We start from the raw sequence: 7363 nt of genomic DNA on the forward strand, positions 1-7363 counted from the left end.
GAGAAGAGCTGTTAATAGTTCAGAAAAGGCCACACAACAGAGAGAGAGAGACAAAGAGTGTCTTGGGTGATTATTGTAATGATAACAGAAGATAACTCTTCTGGTAACAGGAAGAGTGGGGGGGGGGGGGGGGGGGGGGGGTGGGGGGGAGGTGAGCTGCTTTGGTCTGAAGTGGCTGAAATCAATATTGAGGCCAGAGGGCTGTAGATAGATAAGATGCTGTGGATCATTGGAACAGCATAGGAGAACATGGATGGAGAGGTCAGACTGTGAATGTGAGTGTGAGTTAAAATGGTAGGGGACCGGAAGATCAGGGTTGATCAGGGTCTCTGTTTTTGTTTCAAGCATTCTGATAATCCTGTGCGTGAAAACAATTCTTCAAACTCTGCCTTAGCCCTTCTTACTGATACAGTAAGACTCTTATCTTTATAAGACTATTCAGAAATAGCTTTGCAAAATATCAACCTCCTGCAAACGGAAGCTATTTTCGGAAGCTCAAATATATTATGAAAAGTAATAGCTTTTCATTTGTACCATGGCAGTGTTATTGGTCTGGCTGTCCATCACTGAAAACCATTCAGAAATTACCTCTGCAAAGTGTTTTAAACTGTAATGACATAATAATAATAATCCTTGGATTTGATATAGTGCCTTAACAGGCCAGGAGGGTGTTGCAAAGTGCTTCACAGAATACACTCTGAAGTGGGGGTAGGAAAGAGAGGAGATGAGGGGAGGAGAGGAAATGCAAGGATGTGTTGGGAAAGTGTGTATCAGTTGTAATGCTGCTCACTCTCCCTCCAGATATTATCCTAACCTCACACGTATCTCTTGGTTTATCAAACTCAAACTTTATGTCACGTTGAGGATGTGCTTTCTAAAACATTGTTGAAGATGAGAGTGAGAGAGAAGGAAGGACAGCATTGCGAGCAATGTAAGTGCCCTTGGAATTCAGTATATTCTGTGTTAATGGCTTGGGCTTTACAGATCAGACAGCACCAGTTCATTTTGATGGCTTTAAGTACCGGCTTTCAATCCGCTTCAGATCACGCCTGTCAGTGCTGAACACCCTCAGCCCCTCCCCAAAGAGTGACTGTAAACCAAGCAAATTTTGACTTGATGATTGTAAGTTATATTTTGAAAGGAATAGTTTTTATTTGCAATTGAAACTTTTCAGAACAGCCTGAATTACTGGTGCAGCTAATAATAATAATCATAATCCTTGCATTTGATATCGCACCTTATCACGTCATTGAGACGTCTCAAAGCACTTCACAGAATATACTGTAAAGTGAATTGACTGTATATTTTGTGCGTGAAACGCGGCAGCCAATTGCGTACAGCAGCGTCCCACAAACAGTCCTGGATTGAGTGACCAAATTATTATTTTTTTTGAAGGGATTATTATCCCTGGAAAGTGATCCGCCAATCGACTAACAACCAGGTTCCTACTTACTGCTGGTAAACAGAGGCGTGTGGAGTAAGGAAACTTGCCCAATGTTTTGCCCTGACCCGGGAATCGAACCCAGGTCCTCTCGCTTGTGAGGCGAGTGCAAATCTAATCCAGACTCAAAAGACTGCATTGCACCGCAAGCCAGCAGAGCATCAGAGAGAGTTTATAAGACAGTTACCGGTTGAGCAGTGATTATAAAGGAAGTTACTGACATTCAATCCTGCAGTTTGTAAGTTACACAAACTTGGTCTTAAATATGCACCAAATGATTTTCTGTTCAATCTAAATAGAAGCGACATCCTTTACTCCCGGGGAATCACCATCTGCACAAATAGGAGACGTTCCCTCTCTGACGTTGAGCGTTTGTCCCTGAGCCTCTGTAGGTACAGAGACACCAGTGATTATAGTCCCCCAGCCGAGCAATTAGCTAATCAATCAATCCCTAATTAACTGCAGCTAAGGTCAAAATAATCTTTACAGCCTCTTCTGTCGAGTGATGAGCTGGTGCAGATTTAGCTGATCTAACCCTTCTCCAGGGGTGCACCTGCTTTGTCCCACTCCCCCACCCACTGCACTGCTCGGCTGGCTCCAGCCTCCTGCTCGTGCCTCATCTTCTCTGCTTCACCATCAGCAGCCACTCCACCCTGAAGCTTTGTAACTCTCCCCCTGAAACCATTGCCCTCTCCTTCCCCTCTCTTAGATCACGCCTGAAGACCTTTCTCTTCAACTGTCCCTATGGTCACCTCCTCCCTACCTCTGGCTCGGTGTCAGGATCCACCACAGTTAAGTGCCCTGAGACGCTGCCTCTGTGAGGGTGTAAATGCAAGTTGTTGTTGTTGTTGTTGTTGTGGTGTAAATGCAAGTTGTTGTTGTTGCGAAAACAAAGTTGACCTTAGTTCAATAATTTCAAAGTGGAAAATGAATAATAATAATCCTTGTGTTTGATATAGCGCTTTTCACGTCAGGAGGACGTCCCAAAGCGCTTCACAGAACACACTGTAAAGTGAATTGACTGTATATTTGTGGGTGAACGCGGCGGCCAATTGTGCACAGCAATATCCAACAAACAGTCGTAGATTGAAAATGACCAATTTTTTTTATTATTGTTTTTAGTTTTGGAGGGATTATTATTAGGCTCTGTGTGGAGTAAGGAAACTTGCCCAAGGTTTCGCCCTCTGCCTGGAATTGAACTCAGGTCTCTCACTTGCAAAGCGAGTGCTCTAACCACTGAGCTACAGGACTCCACCTGTAATGCAATCGATCATCACGGCCACAGGGAAGCTCTGAGTGTGGGGGTGTGTGGGTGAGGGGAGTTGGGTATGGGGGGTGGTGGGTGGGTGTATGTGTGAGGGGGTGGGGAGTGGGGGTGTTGGGGGGGTGTGGGGGTTCTGGATCTGATTGTGGGTGTGGAGGTGACTGGGTGGGTATGTGTGTAGGGGGTGGGTGTATGTATGGGTGTGTGTGGGGGGTGGGTGTGTGTTGGTTTGTGTGGGGGTGGGTGTGTGGGGGGTTGGGTGTGTGTGTGGGGGTGTGCTGTGTGTGTTGGTCTGTGTGGGGGTGGGTGTGTGTGTGGGGGGTGGGTGGGTGTTATAACCTGATAATTTATAATTTGCCCACAAATATACAGTCAATTCACTTTACAGTGTGTTCTGTGAAGCGCTTTGGGACGTCCTCCCGACGTGAAAAGCGCTATATCAAATGCAAGGATTATTATTATTATTATTATTGACAGTTCCATAACCAGCCCAGCCAACCTTACCGTGATGAGGTGTCCCATTAACAAGGCAAATTGCAACAAATCTAAACTTGATTTTATGGCATAAATAAAGAAATATTCAATCAATAAATATATTTTGTTGGCTGCCTAACATAAAGATCAGCTTTAGAGCGATGCTAAATATCTTGGATGTTCACAACAGACTTTAATGGATGGGGAGAGAGCTGGATTAATGAGTGCTTTGAAAAATCCTCCCGATATGGAAGATGCTATATAAATCTAAATTGTTTTGTAATAAAAACAAATGGTGATTTATGCTGCAGGCCATCATGCCCGAGACACAAGGGACAATTGGTCTATGTCTTAAAGTAAAGGTCTCTCCCTCTCATAGCCAGTGAGTGAAAGACTAAATAAAGCTCCTGGTTATAGTCAGTGGTTTATTTAGGACATGAAAGGTCCCAAGATCACGTTTTATACAACAGAAACGAATATCAGCAAAATTTGTTCTTTTCTCTTATGAAATCCTTATTCCTCCCTACATCAAAGTCTCGCGGATAAGCTATTTGGCTTTGAGAATCCATCAGCCGGGAATAATGAAGGATCTTGGGCTGAAATGACATGTCAGGCACTCTGGCTGCTGAGAGGATGGGACTAATGACAGAGCGAGTCTCTGTGTCTCAGTTTAAATGCTCTTGGATTAAGCCTGGATTCCAGGTACCAGCTGAAGCTTTGAACAGAAACACTGATGGGCTGTTATTGTTGTGACTAAACCCAGACGAGAAGAGTTACAACCTGCAGTTGATGGAGGGTTCAGATGGTAATAAATAAACTGGGAGGCAACATGGGCCAGTGATGTGTGTGAGGCTTCTCAGCAGGGAATTCTGTCAGACCCAGGAACTGTATCCTGGAAGTAGAGCCACATTCCCGCTGATCAGAGTGACTGACGGACCTGTGCTTCCCGGACACAATCCTGATTGCAGAAACTCCTTTTCTTCCTAATTGTTAGAAACCAACCTTGACAAAGCCAGTCTCCCCACAGCTCAGGTAGTGAAGGCTCAGCACACGGTGACACACACGGTGACGTAGAACTGTACTGTCCAGTGCTGCACACGTGTGTGTGTGTGTGTGTGTGTATGTAAAGATCTCTGATCAGAGTACATTTAACACTCTCACTACCACACAGTTTATCTACCTATTCACAATCCCAACCTCCTTATGTTCATGAACATCTATCCATCATCTGCTAAGTACGAGTCACAGTTAGTTACTGCCAAGTGTAGTGACTGGATTATAGTCAAAATGCAGCCAATTTGCTCATAGCGATATCCCACAACAAGCAGATAAACAAGTTGTATTTATATGGTGACTTCACAAGTATCCAGGAGGTGGATCAGCAGTTTAGCTGGAGGATCATCGGTCAGCGCACCAGAAGAAACAGCTCTTAGAATCATGCAAATCAACACAGGAGGAAGCCATTCAGCCCCTCAAGTCTGCACCCATTCTCAATGTTCATTCAATCCCACTGCCCTGCCTTATTCCCATCTCCCTCAAGCCTCTATCTACTCTTCTTAAATAGTGCCAAAGGATCTTCCACACGTCCCTGAATAGGCAGATCTTTGTATCACAAGAGACACGTCCCAGATTGTCGAGGTCTATTACAGTAGAAATAAGGATGTGGGTATAATTGTACTTCAGAGATAAAATGTGTAACATGAGAGACAATCAGAACAATCCACTCAGCATACATTATGCTGAGAGACATTGGTATATATTACATACAGCTCCTCATTACATGGTACATATAATAAAAGCACCCACAAGGCAGTAGACATTACAAATAAAATTCCTAGTTATTGTAATCCATTTAGGATTGCAAGCCCTCGCTCACTGTGGGAAGTATAGGGCTGTCGGTATTGATTTATAATGTGAAGGATTTGGCTCTAGTCAATAACACAGCAATCTGAGCCATTCGCCCGGTTCACTACCATCCAATTTCCCACAGGTTTCCTTCAATACTTCCCTCAAAATCTAATAACCCTGAAACCTCTGCTTGTGCCAGAGCCACTTGAAAATGCATCAAAATTCATTGGGTTCTGAATCTCTCCAGAGACAGCATCAAAAGTTTGAAGTAAAATAGAAATCAAAGACAAAGAGACCTGGGAGATGTGAGTGAGGCGAATGAGTCACGCCCCGGCTACACCTTGAGTGCTCTCTGAGCACCATCAGGGCAGGTTCCTAATGCAGCTGTGATCTGTGCAGCTCAGGGGGCACAGACCAGCACTGAAATTCTACCTAGTCACAGCCACAAGAACATTTTTAAAAAAAACTAAATTCAGCACGCTGCCTTTTCAAAGTGTTTTTCTGGAGGAATCCCCCTTTTCCCTTTTCCCCACTTGTCTTCCCTCTTCCTCTCCCTTGTGCAATTGGCTGCCATGTTTCCCCCAAAATATACAGTCAAGTGTATTTACTTTACAATATAGTCTATGAAATGCTTTATACATCTCATCGACTATATCAAGTGTAAGGATTATTATTAGTATTATTAACACACTGGCTCTTCCTGAGCAGCCTTTTCCGTGGTTCTTTTTATTATTATTGGAGTATCAGCCTCCACTGAGCTCAAGCCCAAACGTGGGGTTTGAACCCACAGCTTCTGCCCTGGAGGTCAGGGTCTGAGCTGATATTGTTCATCTGAGCCCTTTAGGTGTTGAAACCAATTACAGCATCACAACTGGTGACCCATAGGTTACGAGAGAACTCAACACAGACCAGAAATCAAACCCGCCATCTACAACAACAACAACTTGCGTTGATATAGCGCCCCTCACACGGAGAAGTATCCCAAAGCACTTGACGGTTGTGGAGCACGATGCCGAGCTCGGGGGAGGGGGATGTGACTATCGGCACGTTCGAAGAGGAAGGACTTCAGATGGGTCCTAAAGATGGGGAAGGAAGTGACAAGGTGGAGGGATAGAGGTAGAGTGTTCCAGAGTTTTGAGGTTTAGTGGCTGAAAATGTGGCCACCGATGGTGAACAGAGGGCACGAGGGACAAGCAGGAGGCCGGAGCCAGTCGAGTGGAGGGTTGTGGGGTAAGCAGGTGGGAGAGGTACGAGGAGCAGGGAATGAAGAGATTTGAAGTTGAGTTGAGGATCTATGAACACAGATCTTGCTCACTGAGAAACTTGTTTAACTACAGTGACATCCAACCACGTTTTAATCTTCTCAGCTCAGAATACATTAATAATAATTTTGTCTCTCGGTCTCAGCCCTCCACAGTGGGCACTTGTCACTTTCAGCCCATTTAAATCAAAAATGCATTAGACTTCATTACTGCCAATAATCCCAGTTAATCGAAGGCGCATTAAAAAGATACTTTGCTTTATCCTGTAAACGCACAGCAGAGTAAAACAGAGGCTTATAAATGGAGTAGGAAGGGTTTAGTCTCCTCAAGGGGACAAATCATTCTTCCTCTCGTCCTGTGCTTTAAACTACTTGATCACCCAGAGGCTTGAAAAGACATCTGCCCTTAATTCCTGTTCCTCCTAACTGTGCTTTGAAGTTATGGAAAATTAATTAGAAAAATTGATTGATTCTGACTGAATACTCTTGACGGTATTGCAGCTTTTCTGTACATTATAAGAATTGCCTGTTACATTTTGCCCACAAAATACACTGTCAACTCACTTTACAGTGTATTCTGTGAAGCTCTTCGAGACGTCTCAACCACGTGAGAAGGCGCTGTATCAAATGCAAGGATTATTATTATATATTATATTATGTGATAATACTGTGCTGTCAAGCATTCCCAATGTCATGTATAGCATAAGTTACAGACGTGAAGCTCCAGGTACACTTGCAATGTTGGGAGTTGGGACTGAAAAATCACTTTGGTGCACTCACTGTGAGTGCTCTTCTGATGTTGAAGGGAAAGACAGAGTGGAGAGAGCTTTATTTTGCATCAAATCTCTGCTGTATTCACCTGGGAACAGTTACAACTGACATTAAATGTAATAAAAAAGATATGTCCTAGCACTGACCTTGAAGAGCACAGAAAATGAGAAAAATGTAATTTGTAGAATATAATCCTATTGCTATGGAGATAACATGCAAATGAATTACCCTAATTGAAACACATTTGCATATTTGAATTACATTAATTACAAAATGCACTTATGCATAACTTTTTAGGACTGGT

The sequence above is a fragment of the Callorhinchus milii genome, unplaced genomic scaffold, assembly GCF_018977255.1.
Source record: "Callorhinchus milii isolate IMCB2004 unplaced genomic scaffold, IMCB_Cmil_1.0 Scaffold9, whole genome shotgun sequence".
Classification (NCBI taxonomy): Eukaryota; Metazoa; Chordata; class Chondrichthyes; order Chimaeriformes; family Callorhinchidae; genus Callorhinchus; species Callorhinchus milii.